Source organism: Manis javanica, chromosome 9 (genome assembly GCF_040802235.1).
Source record: "Manis javanica isolate MJ-LG chromosome 9, MJ_LKY, whole genome shotgun sequence".
In the NCBI taxonomy this organism is placed as follows: domain Eukaryota; kingdom Metazoa; phylum Chordata; class Mammalia; order Pholidota; family Manidae; genus Manis; species Manis javanica.
In genome coordinates, this window is record NC_133164.1 from 85,723,215 (window position 1) to 85,737,804 (window position 14,590).

Sequence of the window (14,590 nt, forward strand, 5' to 3'; positions counted from 1 at the left end):
GTCTCCTTTACAGCAAGTATTCTTCATCTACCTGTTGGCAGAACCTCCTCAGTTTTGTTAATTTCCACTGTTACTAAAAAGCCAATAAAGAACATATTTCTAAAGCAACAATTGATAAGCTCACAAAAAGAGGCAGTAAAATAGAAGACAAAGATCAGAAGGGAATAGCTGAAAACAAATAGTAAAATGGCAGAATTAAAGCAAACTATATTTGTAAATACATTAAGTGCAAATGGACTAACCACTCCAAGTAAAAGGTGGTTATTGTCAGACTGGAAAAAAAGAAAAAAAAGAGAAGTCCTATGTCATTTATAAGAGATAAATTTTTAAAATTAGATACCTAAACAGATTGAAAGTGAAATGATTGGAAAAGTTACACCATGCAAGTAGTAAGTATAAGAAAGTTGTTCATAGTAAAAAACAAAATAAAAAGCTCTTAACCCTGGATTAATCAAATTGTAAGATAAGGGTTTGCAAGAGATAGTAAGTATCACTTTATAATGATAAAGTATGATTTCAAGAAAAGTACATCAAAATTCTACATGCATATGCTCTTGATATAAAGATTTAAAATATATAAGGCAAAATTTGACAGAACTGAAGGGGGAAATGGAAAATTCTGCAATTATTGGTGATTTTAATCTCTCTCTCAGTAGCTGATAGGACAACTGGACTGAAAAATCAAGAATATAGAAGATCTGAACAGCACTATCAACTAGGTTGAACTAATTGATATTTAGAGAACAAATACACCAAGCCACTATAGAATACATATGTTCAAGTGTACATAGAACATTCACCCAGAAATACCATATGCAAACCATAAAATAAGTCAGAGGTCTGCATTTATTCCTAATATGTTCTCTGTACATAACAAAATTAAATTAGAAATTAATAATATCTAGAGAATCTCAAAATATTTTATACTTATCAAGATACTTTTCATTAACCCACGAGTCAAGAAGAAATCACACGAAAAACTAGAAAATATTTCAAACTGAATGATAACAAAAGCACAATGTATCTAAGTATCTAGTTATTGCCATTGCATAAAAAACATTGAAGACTATGTGGAATAAAATGACCATTTTATTATGCTCATGGATTCTGTGGTTTGAGAAGTCAGACAGAGAACATGGGGCTCTCATTTCTCTGTTCAACAAGGTCTGGTCTTAAGCTGAGGAGACTGAACAGCAGGAGCAGCTCAATGGCCAGAGCTAGATTGTTTGGAGACACTTTTCCTCATGTGTTTGTTTCCTGGGCTTAGGCTGACTGAAGGCTCAGCTCACTGGGACTGCTGAGCAGAGCACCCACCCATGGTCTCTCCTTGCAGCCTGAGATTTCTCACAGCCAGAGACTCCAAAGTATCTTTCATGGCTTCTGGGGCCTACAAAAAGTGAGTGTTCCCTTTAAATATTAGTAAATATTAGTCAAGCTGTAGACCCAAAGAAGTTCTGATACCTGATGGGTATGGACTCTTAATAGTTTCTAACAGTTATACATGTGAACAACAATATGGATAAACTTCAAAAACATTATTTTAATGAAAAAAGCCAGACATAAGAACACAACTGTATGATTCCAATTATATAAGTAGGCAAAACTAATCCATGGTGATAGAAATCAGAACGATAGTCACCTACAGGAGGTGGAGATTGCCTGGAGGGTGACACAAGACAACCTTCAGTGTCACTGTTATTAAATAAACAGTAGTTATTTTAGATGTGCTAATTGCATTATGCTTACGAAGGCAAATCTGTAATGCTAAAAATATGCATACTTTGTGTCAAAATGTGTGTAAGTTATTTTCAAATAGCTCAGAAACACACAAATGTAAAAATATTTATATATATACATATATATTTAGAGAGAATGATAGATGTATGCACTGAAAAGATTATTTTAAATAAGCTTACAATTTTTTTAAATAGAAGTTTCAAACTAAATTATAAAAAATAAAACATTAAACTGAAGTAGAAAATTATGAATGCATGTTCAGACAGTTGTAAGGAGACTTAGCAAAACTACTTGACACAAAATTAGAGCATATTTCCCCCTAGGGAAAAAAGAGATTATTTGGCGAAGTAGAAAGTCCAGACATTCAGCTCAGTCATAGGAGCATGTTTCCCTCCAACTAGTCTAACCTAGAAGCCACACGGTATTTTTATTTAAGAAACCCAGATTGTGTATGACAGTTTAAAATAACATAGAGTTATAAGAATATTAATAACCTTACACAAAGGTGCTGCAAATATATTCTGCATTTCACTAGAAAACAACCAGGAAAGCTTGAAACAGTACCCCTTTGGTACCTATTCTAAGAATTATTGCCCCTTTCTTCCTAAAAGCCATGTCAGATCAACATTCCACGATTTTCAATAACTTTCCTCTGCCTCCTGGAGCAAAATTTTAGGAGTGAACAGATGTTAGAAATGGTAAATAATGCAGGAATTCATTATGTATGAAGCTTAAAATTCAACCTAGAATCAGGGATTATAATTCAGTTTTTTGTGAGTTACCTCATTCTGTCATTAGATTTTCTAGGAGGATATAAACTTTTTTTTGTATTAAACTTTCTTTGGATCCATTGTGGCAATGGAAAGGGAAAATGTATCTCCAGGATAAGGTGGATATTTAAAAGACTGTGCAAGAAAATTTTAGATGAAGCATCAGTTTATATTTTAAAATAAATACTGTATTGCAGGATACAAAATTAATACACAGAAATCAGTTGCATTCGTATACACTAATGATGAACTAGCAGAAAGAGAAATGAGGAAAACAATTTCATTCACAATTTCATCAAAAAGAATAAAACACCTAGGAATAAACCTAACCAAGGAGGTAAAAGACCTATACCGAGAAAACTATAAGATACTCATTAGATCACGGGAAGATGGCGGCATGAGTAGTTCAGAGGAAATCTCCTCCCCAAAACATATATATTTATGAAAATATGATAAATACAACTATTCCTAAAAGACACACCAGTGGTTGCAGTACAACAGTCAGGATACATTTACATCTGTGAGAACTCAACATCACACGAAGGGGGTAAGATACAAGCCGCGGCCAGGAGGGACCCAAATGCTCCCCCACCCCAGAACCCAGCAGGAAGAAAGGAGTGGGAACAGGGAGGGAGTGAAAGCCCAGGACTGCTAAACAACCAGCTCTAGAAATTCGCACCCAGAATGCAGACACAAGGTGCACAGCGTGCTGGATATTAGAGAAACGGAAAAGCAAAATCTGTGGGCAGGCCCCGTAACTGGCGCCCCTGAGACAAAAGAAAAGTGAGTGCTTTCTACAAGTCTTAGAGGGACAGGGACCCCATAACTGGACAAAGTTGTTGCCGCACACATAGCCAGCAGCTGGGAATTCCGGGGAAACTTAGGCGCCCTAAATCCTGTGGAGGCAGTGCAGCTCTGAAGCCCCTCATAGCACTAAGCAGCCTGCCAGTCATTTCTCCAACTGGAAGAGACCCCAACACACTGGCCCAGTAGAGGGAGAGTGGCAGCACGTGCTGGGGACGGCAGCACCAGAAGTGACCGGGAGCAGATCCGTGTGCCAGCGGTGCCAGATGGGACCAAGAGAGGCTTGTGCGAGTCTGCAGGAGCGCAACCGAAGAGCCTGGGCACAGCTCACATGCACCAGCAGCAGTGAAACCAGAGGAGCCCAGTAGAGGCCCATGCAGGAGAGCCCCGTGTGCAACTGCAGCAGAGCCAGAGGGAGCAGGCATGCTCCCAGCAGCCAACCAGAATCCCAGCCCAACACACAGCCACCCAGGCCAGACCCAAAGGCTGCTGCTGCTACACAGCTGCCCAGCAGGGGTGCTGCTAGGAAGGAGGAGAGCACCTGGTGTGCCTGCCACTCCCTGCAGGGCAACGCGCTGCTCTGATGGAGACCCTGCTCACAGTAGGTTAGGGGACTAACCCGGTGGCTGCTCCAGAAGTGCAGGTAACCGTCACAGGCAGCGGAAAAGGGCAAGGCATCCAGCAAGCAGGAAAGGACTTTCTTCCCCCAGCTGACAAACCGCAACCTGCCTACAGCCACCATTATCACCATGAAAAGGCAAAAAAGTCTAGTCCAGTCCAAGATAGTTCAAACAACACCTGAGAAAGTGTCTAAAGAGGCAGACCTAACCAGTCTCCCTGAAAAAGAATTCAAAATAAAAATCATAAACATGCTGACAGAGCTGCAGAGAAATATGCAAGAACTAAGGGATGAAGTCTGGAGGGAGATTACAGATGTCCAGAGGGGGATTACAGAAGTGAAACAAACTCTGGAAGGATTTATAAGCAGAATGGATGAGATGCAAGAGGCCATTGATGGAATAGAAACCAGAGAACAGGAACACATAGAAGCTGACACAGAGAGAGATAAAAGGATCTCCAGGAATGAAACAATATTAAGAGAAATGTGTGACCAATCCAAAAGGAACAATATCCACATTATAGGGGTACCAGAGGAAGAAAAGAGAGAAAAAGGGATAGAAAGTGTCTTTGAAGAAATAATTGCTGAGAACTTCCCCAAACTGGGGGAGGAAATAGTTGCTCAGACTAGAGAGGCACACAGAACTCCTGAGTGATGGGACCCAAAGAGGACAACACCAAGACACATAATAATTAAAATGGCAAAGATCAAGGAAAAGGACAGAGTATTAAAGGCATCCAGAGAGAAATAAGGTCACCTCCAAAGGAAAACCCATCAGGCTATCATCAGACTTCTCAATAGAAACCTTACAGGCCAGAGGAGAATGGCATGATATACTTAATGCAATGAAACAGAAGGGCCTTGAACCAAGGATACTGTATCCAGCATGATTATCATTTAAATATGAAGGAGGGGTTAAACAGTTCCCAGAAAAGTAAAAGTTGAGGGAATTTGCCTCCCACAAACCACCTCTACAGGGTATCTTAGAGGGACTGCTCTAGATGGGAGCACTCCTAAAAAGAGCACAGAACAAAACACCCAACATATGAAGAAGGAAGGAGGAGGAATAAGAAGGGAGAGAAATAAAGAATCATCAGACCGCGTTTATAATAGCTCAACAAGCGAGTTAAGTTAGACAGTAAGATAGTAAAGAAGTGAACCCTGAACCTTTGGTAACCACAAACTTAAAGCCTGCAATGGTAATAAGTTCATACCTTTCAATAATCACCCTAAATGTAAATGGACTGAATGCACCAATCAAAAGACACAGAGTAACAGAATGGACAAAAAGCAAGATCCATCCATATGCTGCTTACAAGAGACTCACTTCAATCCCAAAGACATACACAGACTTAAAGTCAAGGGATGGAAAAGATATTTCATGCAAACAACAGAGAGAAGAAAGCAGGTGTTGCAATTCTGGTATCAGACAAAACAGACTTCAAAATAAAGAAAGTAACAAAAGACAGAGAAGGACATTACATAATGATAAAGGGCTCAGTCCAACAAGAAGATATAACCATTATAAATATATATGCACCCAATACAGGAGCATCAACATAACTAAAGGAGGAAATAGAATGCAATGCATTCATTCTAGGAGACTTCAACACACCACTCACTCCAAAGGACAGATCCACCACACAGAAAATAAGTAAGGACACAGAGGCACGGAACAACACACTAGAACAGATGGACCTAATAGACATCTACAGAACTCTACATCCAAAAGCAGCAGGATACACATTCTTCTCAAGTGCACATGGAACATTCTCCAGAATAGACCACATATTAGGCCACAAAAAGAACCTCAGTAAATTCCAAAAGATTGAAATCCTACCAAACAACTTTTCAGACCACAAAGGTATAAAACTAGAAATAAATTGTACAAAGAAAGCAAAAAGTCTCACAAACACATGGAGGCTTAACAACATGCTCCTAAATACTCAATGGATCAATGACCAAATTAAAATGGAGATCCAACAATATGTGGAAACAAATGACAACAAAAATACAAAGCCCCAACTTCTGTGGGATGCAGCAAAAGCAGTCTTAAGAGGAAAGTATATAGCAATCCAGGCAAATTTAAAGAAGGAAGAACAATCCCAAATGAATAGTCTAATGTCACAATTATCAAAATTGGAAAAAGAAGAACAAATGAGGCCTAAGGTCAGCAGATGGAGGGACATAATAAAGATTGGAGAAGAAATAAATAAAATTGAGAAGAATAAAACAATAGAAAAAATCAATGAAACCAAGAGCTGGTTCCTTGAGAAAATAAACAAAATAGATAAGCCTCTAGCCAGACTTATTAAGAGAAAAAGAGAGTCAACACACATCAACAGAATCAGAAATGAGAAAAGAAAAATCACAACAGACCCCACAGAAATACAAAGAATTATTAGAGAATACTATGAAAACCTATATGCTAACAAGCTGGAAAACCTAGGAGAAATGGACAACTTCCTAGAAAAATACAACCTTCTGAGACTGACCCAGAAAGAAACAGAAAATCTAAACAGACCAATTACCAGCAACAAAATTAAATCGGTAATCAAAAAACTACCCAAGAACAAAACCCCCAGGCCAGATGGATTTACCTCAGAATTTTATCAGACGTACAGAGAAGACATAATACCCATTCTCCTTAAAGTTTTCCATAAAGTAAAAGAGGAGGGAATACCCCCTAACTCATTCTATGAAGCCAACATCACCCTAATACCAAAACCAGGCAAAGTCCCCACCCAAAATAGAAAACTACAGACCAATATCTCTGATGAACATAGATGCAAAAATACTCAACAAACTGTATTCAAAAATACATCAACAGGCTCATACACCATGACCAAGTGGAATTCATCCCAGGGATGCAAGGATGGTACAAAATTCGAAAATCCATCAACATCATCCACCACATCAACTAAAAGAAGGACAGAAACCACATGATCATCTCCATAGATGCTGAAAAAGCATTCAACAAAATTCAACATCTGTTCATGATAAAAACTCCCAACAAAATTGGCATAGAGGGGAAGTACCTCAACATAATAAAGGCCATATATGACAAACCCACAGCTAATATCATACTGAACAGCAAGAGGCTGAAAGCTTTTCCTCTGAGATCAGGGACAAGACAGGGATGCCCACTCTCCCCACTGTTATTCAACGTAGCACTGGAGGTCCTAGCCACAGCAATAAGACAAAACAAAGAAATACAAGGAATCCAGATTGGTAAAGAAGAAGTCAAACTGTCACTATTTGCAGATGACATGATATTGTACATAAAAAAACCCTAAAGACTCCACACCAAAACTACTAGAACTAATATCGGAATTCAGCAAAGTTGCAGGATAGAAAATTAACACACAGAAATCTGTAGTTTTCCTATACACTAACAATAAATTAATAGAAAGAGAAATCAGGAAAAGAATTCAATTCACAATAGCATCAAAAAGAATAACATACCTAGGAATAAACCTAACCAAGGAAGTGAAAAACCTATACCCTGAAAACTGCAAGACACTCTTAAGAGAAATTAAAGAGGTCACTAACAGATGGAAACTCATCCCATGCTCCTGGCTGGGAAGAATCAATATAGTCAAAATGGCCATCCTGGCCAAAGCAATATACAGATTCGATGCAATCCCTATCAAATTACCAACAGTCTTCTTTAATGAACTGGATCAAATAGTTCAAAAATTCATATGGCAACACCAAAGACCCCAAATAGCCAAAGCAATCCTGAGAAGGAAGAATAAAGTGGGGGGGGATCTTGCTCCCCAACTTCAAGCTCTACTACAAAGCCACAGTAATCAAGACAATTTGGTACTGGCACAAGAACAGAGCCACAGACCAGTGGTACAGATTAGAGACTCCAGACATTAACCCAAACATATATGGCCAATTAATATATGATAAAGGGGCCATGGACATACAATGGGGAAAGGACAGTCTCTTCAACAGGTAGTGCTGGCAAAACTGGACAGCTACATGTAAGAGAATGAAACTGGATCAATGTCTAACCCCATACACTAAAGTAAACTCCAAATGGATCAAAGACCTGAATGTAAGTCATGAAACCATAAAACTCTTAGAAAAAACATAGGTAAAAATCTCATGGACATAAACATGAGTGACTTCTTCATGAACATATCTCCCCGGGCAAGGGAAATAAAGGTAAAAATGAACAAGTAGGACTATATCAAGCTAAAAAGCTTCTGTACAGCAAAGGACACCATCAATAGAACAAAAAGGTATCCTACAGTATGGGAGAATATATTCATAAATGACAGATCCGATAAAGGATTCACATCCAAAATATATAAAGAGCTCACACGCCTCAACACACAAAAAGCAAATAATCCAATTAAAAAATGGGCAGAGGATCTGAATAGACAGTTCTCTAAAGAAGAAATCCAGATGGCCAACAGGCACATGAAAAGATGCTCCACATCACTAATCATCAGAGAAATGCAAATTAAAACCACAATGAGATATCACCTCACACCAGTAAGGATCGCTATCATCCAAAAGACAAATAACAACAAATGTTGGCGAGGGTGTGGACAAAGGGGAACCCTCCTACACTGCTGGTGGGAATGTAAATTAGTTCAACCAGTGTGGAAAGCAGTATGGAGGTTCCTCAGAATGCTCAAAATAGAAATATTATTTGACCCAAGAATTTCACTTCTAGGAATTTACCCTAAGAATGCAGCACTCCAGTTTGAAAAAGACAGATGCACCCCTATGTTTATTGCTGCACTATTTACAATAGCCAAGATATGGAAGCAACCTAAATGTCCATCAGTAGATGAATGGATAAAGAAGATGTGGTAATATACACAATGGAATATTACTCAGCTATAAGAAAAAAACAGATCCTTCCATTCGCAACAACATGAATGGAGCTAGAGGGTATTATACTCAGTGAAATAAGCCAGGCGGAGAAAGACAAGTACCAAATGATTTCACTCATATGTGGAGTATAAGAACAAAGGAAAGCTGAAGGAACAAAACAGCAGCAGAATCACAGAACCCAAGAATGGACTAACAGTTACCAAAGGAAAGGGACTGGGGACGATGGGTGGGAAGGGAGGGGTAAGGGCGGGGAAAAAGAAAGAGGGCATTACAATTAGCATGTGTAGTGCGTGGGGTGCATGGGGAGGGATGTGCAACACAGAGAAGACAAGTAGTGGTTTTACAGCATCTTACTACCCAGATGGACAGTGACTGTGAAGGGGTATGTGGGGGAGACTTGGTGAAGGGGGGAACCTAGTAAACATAATGTTCTTTTTGTAATTGTATATTAATGATACCAAAAAAATACTCATTAGAGAAATTAAAGAAGACAGCAATAAATGCAAATACATCCCATGCTCATGGATAGGAAGGGTATTATCAAAATGGCCACCCTGCCTAAAGCAACCTACAGATTCAGTGAAATCCCTATCAAAATACCAACAGCATTCTTCAACAAATTAGAACATATAGTTCTAAAATTCATATGGAACCACAAAAGACCCTGAATAGCCAAAGCAATCCTGAAAAGGAAGAATAAAGTGGGGGAAATTATGCCCCCTGACTTCACTCTACTACAAATCCACAGTAATCAAGACTATTTGGTACTGCCACAAAAACAGATCCATAGACCAGTGGAAAAGGCTAGAGAGCTCAGATATAAATCCAAGAATATGTGGTCAATTAATATAAGATAAAGGAGTCATGGATATACAATAGGGAAATGACAGCCTCTTCAACAACTGGTGTTGGCGAAACTGGACAGCTTCATGTAAGAGAATGAAACTGGATCATTGTCTAACCCCATACACAAAAGTAAACTCAAAATGGATCAAAAACCTGAATGTAAGTCATGAAACCATAAAACTCTTAGAAGAAAACATAGGCAAAAATCTCTTGAATGTAAACATTAGCAACTTTTTTCTGAAACATCTGCTCAGGCAAGGGAAACAAAAGCAAAAATGAACAAATGGGACTACATCAAACTAAAATGCTTCTGTATAGCAAAAGACACCCTTAGCAGAACAAAAATGCATCCCACAGTGTGGGAGAATATATTCATAAATGACATATCTGACAAGTGATTAACATCCAAAATATATAAAGAACTCAAATGCCTCAACACCCAAAAATCAAATAACCCCATTAAAAAATAGGCAGGGAATCTGAACAGACACTTCTCCAGGAATAAATTCAGATGGCCAACAGGCACATGAAAAGATGTTCTACATAGCTAATTATCAGGAAAATGCAAATTCAAACCACAATGAGATACTACCTTATACCAGTTAGGATGGCCAACATCGAGAAGACAAGGAACAACAAATGTTACTGAGGATGTGGAGAAAGGGAAACCCTCCCATACTGCTGGTGGGAATGTAAATTAGTTCAACCATTATGGAGGTTCCTCAAAAAACTAAAAATAGAAAAACCATTTGACCCAGAATTCCAACTCCTAGGAATTTACCCAAAGGAAAAATGATCTCAGACTCAAAAAGATATATGCACCCCTACGTTTATCTCAGCACTATTTACAATAGCCAAGATATGGAAGCAACCTAATTGTCCATCAATAGATGAATGGATAAAGATGTGGTACATATACACAATGGAATACTATTCAGCCATAAGAAGAAAACAAATCCTACCATTTGCAACAACATGGATGGTGCTAGAGGGTATTATGATCAATGAAATAAGCCAGGTGGAAAAAGACAAGTACCAAATGATTTCCCTCATTTGTGGAGCATAACAACAAAGCAAAACTGAAGGAACAAAACAGCAGCAGACTCACAGACTCCAAGAAGGGACTGGTGGTTACCAAAGGGGAGAGGTGGGGGAGAGTTGGTGGGGAAGGAAGGAGAAGGGGATTGAGGGTTATTATGACTGTTACATATGATGTGTGTGGGGGTTTATGGGGAAGACAATGTAGCACAGAGAAGGCAAGTAGTGACTCTGTAGCATCTTACTACACTGATGGACAGTGACTTCAGTGGGGTATGGGGGTCTTGATAATATGAGTGAATGTAACCATAATGTTTTTCATGTGAAACCTTCATAAGAGTGTATATCAGTGATAACTTAATAAAAATAGTAATAAATGCTGTAATATCCACTAGGATTTAGAAGTATAGTTCTCGGTTCTCTTCTGCTTATTCTTCTACTCTAAGCAGCAGATACTAGCCTTTGAAGGGCAGCAAGAGGGAAAAAACTGAAGACATTTTAAAGAGAAGGAGAAATACTATGAGGACATAGTATACAAATAGGATTATGTTTGAGAAATATTCCATGCACAGGATAAATTGAAGAAAATAAAATGTAAAACAAATTGAATTCATTTGATGAATTTGTTCTCAGTAAATTGGCAGCATTTCAGAAAACAATAAAAGCCTTTTAGGTAGTGGTTAAATTTAAAGCTAAAACCAAGAAGTGCTGGCATTTTTTGTCACATAAATGTGCACTCAACAACAAAACAATTATATTTTTCACTATTAATTTGAATATTTTTTCTATCATGTTTCTGTTTCTTTGTTACCTATCAATAGAAATTGAGAGATATTTTTTGGAGTTATAAATCGTCTTTTCAAATGAAGAAAAGGAGAATATAATATTTTGGAAATATCAAAAGAGTACTCATATTTTACTTTCTTCATGCATAAGGAAACTGATCTATATTCAGATTTCCTATAAAATATCACAGTGTTGTTTTATAGTCAGCTGCAGACAGAGTAGAGAATAAGGTGAACAATGATTTGTGATATATTTGAGGGAGAGAAATCAAAGCTCACACAGAAGTTAAAAGACAAAAGAAACAGTTCTGAATTAACAGGGTTGAACCAAATTATTATACTCCTTAGTCTATGATTAGTATCTATAAGAATATATATATATATATATATATATATATTATTTGGTGTCCTTGGGAAGGTCTTTTACCTTATTGTTTCAATATAATTAGAAAACCCAGCAATGGAAGATAAACATCTTAATTAAAAGTTACCTTTAAAGCTATGCAGTTCTAAATGCCACTGTTGGTTCATTCTGTGTCAATCTATCTGAAATATCAGAATTATAATATTATGCCTCTTAATCAGAAATAATATTAACTATTGTTGGTAAAATAACCGTACTCCTTTGGCACCTATTTTAAAAAAAGATGTTATTAAATCAAAAAGATAATCAAGGCCTGAAAGCAATAGCGTTGGAACCTAGAGATGACATACATATTAAGAAATACAAATCATAATACATGTAATCATTTCAAAGTTAGATTTATGTGGGGCATTTAAAACGTGTTCATTTAAAAATGACTCTATAAGAATTGAGTCATTCTTACAATTGTTCAGTATTGTTTATGAAATTAGAAGAATTTTATTATGATTCATAAAAGCAATATATCCTCAGAAATAATCATAACCTACTGAAGTATTTTCACAGAAGAACCATCATGCACATTTCAGGTCCTACAATTACAACTGCATAAAAGAACAATTATTTATATCTCAGGTGGAAAACAAGAAAATGCCAACAGTTGATGTATGATCTATCTCATCAAATAAAGGGAATGATTTTCCTTGTAGGTTACCGAAGAAAGTGCACATCCCAAAATACATCATCTAGAATTTATATTTCTAATGATATTCTAAGAACTTTTTTAGTTTTCATTTTAGTTTAAACATCTACCAATCACTTTTTTCGGATTTACATCTGAGACCAACATCAACATACTACAAATGCCTAAGCTTTCATATTCTGCATTAAAGTTTGACACACTGCCACCTTGTGATTATTCGAAGAAAGTTCAAGTGTTGTGGGGAATCTACTGCGAGCTCAAGACCACATTTACTGGAATGTTGGGCAGATCACTAGAGCTCAGTTACCTGAGGGAGCTGCAAGTTGGTTAAAGGCAGGGATGGCAGTACAGGGTAGTTCAAATCTGTGGCTACACTGAGACCTTGGGAAAGTTACTTAGCATCTCTAAGCCTCAGTTTACTTCTCTGAAAAATGGAAACAGTCACATGATTGGTCTAAAGCGTTGTCTTAAAAAGTGACCATTATAAGGACACATTGTTGATCCTGGTACATGGTGCTTGATAAACCCTTTTGTAATCATACAATTATTTTGAAAAGCCCGTTGGCAAGTGTTTTAATGAACAAGGACTATTCTATTTTCTCTAAAATACTACTGACGGTATTTGTGCTTCTTTAACAAAAAGACAACCTGGATGATTTATAACCAGGATGAGTAGGATTAATGGCATTTATAGTTGCTGTTTCAAAATGGAGAGAATACATGAAAATTCTAGTTTGAATTTTCTTTCTATCATGTAAGAGTGCAGTCATAATAGAGTGATGTGTGTTTTCCACTAAATTAGCAGCTATGATATCATCTTCTACTCTTTTCTACACATCAAGTTCATAATTATAGGGCCTAGTATATAGTACGTGTTCAACAAATATTTTTGTAAGATCTTAATGGCATGTTGTCAAAATGCTAGATTTAGTTCAATGGTGATTATTCAGTAATTGAAATAGGTAGTTATGAGAAAATGAATTTAACATAGTTCCAAATTAGTAAAGGATAGAACCATGAATACAACTAGAATACAAGTCAGAAGTATATAAAAACTACAACAGGCTTATAAACAGAAGATGAAATAATTCTGATGACAGGAAAATATGTACAGAAGTGGTAAACTAGGAAAACAAAAAATACAGAGAAGCACTCCATCTCTCTGCTAGACACTTCACCCTCACAATTTTTATGATTTGTTTGGCAAAAATGGGAATGAAGAAAGTGAATTTGTATAAGCAGAAATAATGACTTTTAAAAGAATCATCACAGATGAAATAAAATCTGAGTGGGCTTCCAGTTCCAAAATAGTCCTCATAAAGTGGAAAACTCCTGGAAAGTTTTCACCATAAAATTGTGCCCTATTCCTGTACATCTTTTTTAAAGGAATTATTTAAATCTTTGATGGTCAAAAGAAGATGCATTGCTATCAAAGAGCAAGACAGCTGCTTTTGCATCATCATGCCTAGCAGCTAAATAAAGAGACGGAAGGCAGCCTGAAAACCTCTTCTTTTTCTACCATATTTATGAACAGGCTAGTGCCCCTGAGTCAACCAATCTGGCCAAAAATGGATTTTGATAGTGGGGAGAGGAACAGCAGACACAGAGACAGATGAGGAAAGAGTCTAAAGATGTCCATGGAATTCTCACCGTAGCCAAAATATCAAGTAGCTGTCAGAGTACATCTTGATTGATGTTATTAAAACCTAGTTGGATCAATAAAGATTGCTTCGAGGTCACAGTGTGGCTCCGGTTCTGCTCTTGGACTTGATGTGCTATAAATCGTATTTAAGTTGAACTTTACTAATTCTTCATGGCCATCCTGTGATATATGGTGCCAAATTGCTCCTGAAGGAAGGAAGCCAACAAGATGCATCGTGTGCAGCCTTTTCCACCGTGGCCGCCACAGGCAGAGGAGAACAAGTAGAAAAGAATCCATCATATATCCAGAAAACTTACTTGGTCAATAATTCAAGTTCATGATTAACAAAACGTAACCAATTTAGTAAAAGACACATTTAGGAGGTATCCATATACATATGCACAAAGTTTTGGTGAAAGCTAAAAACA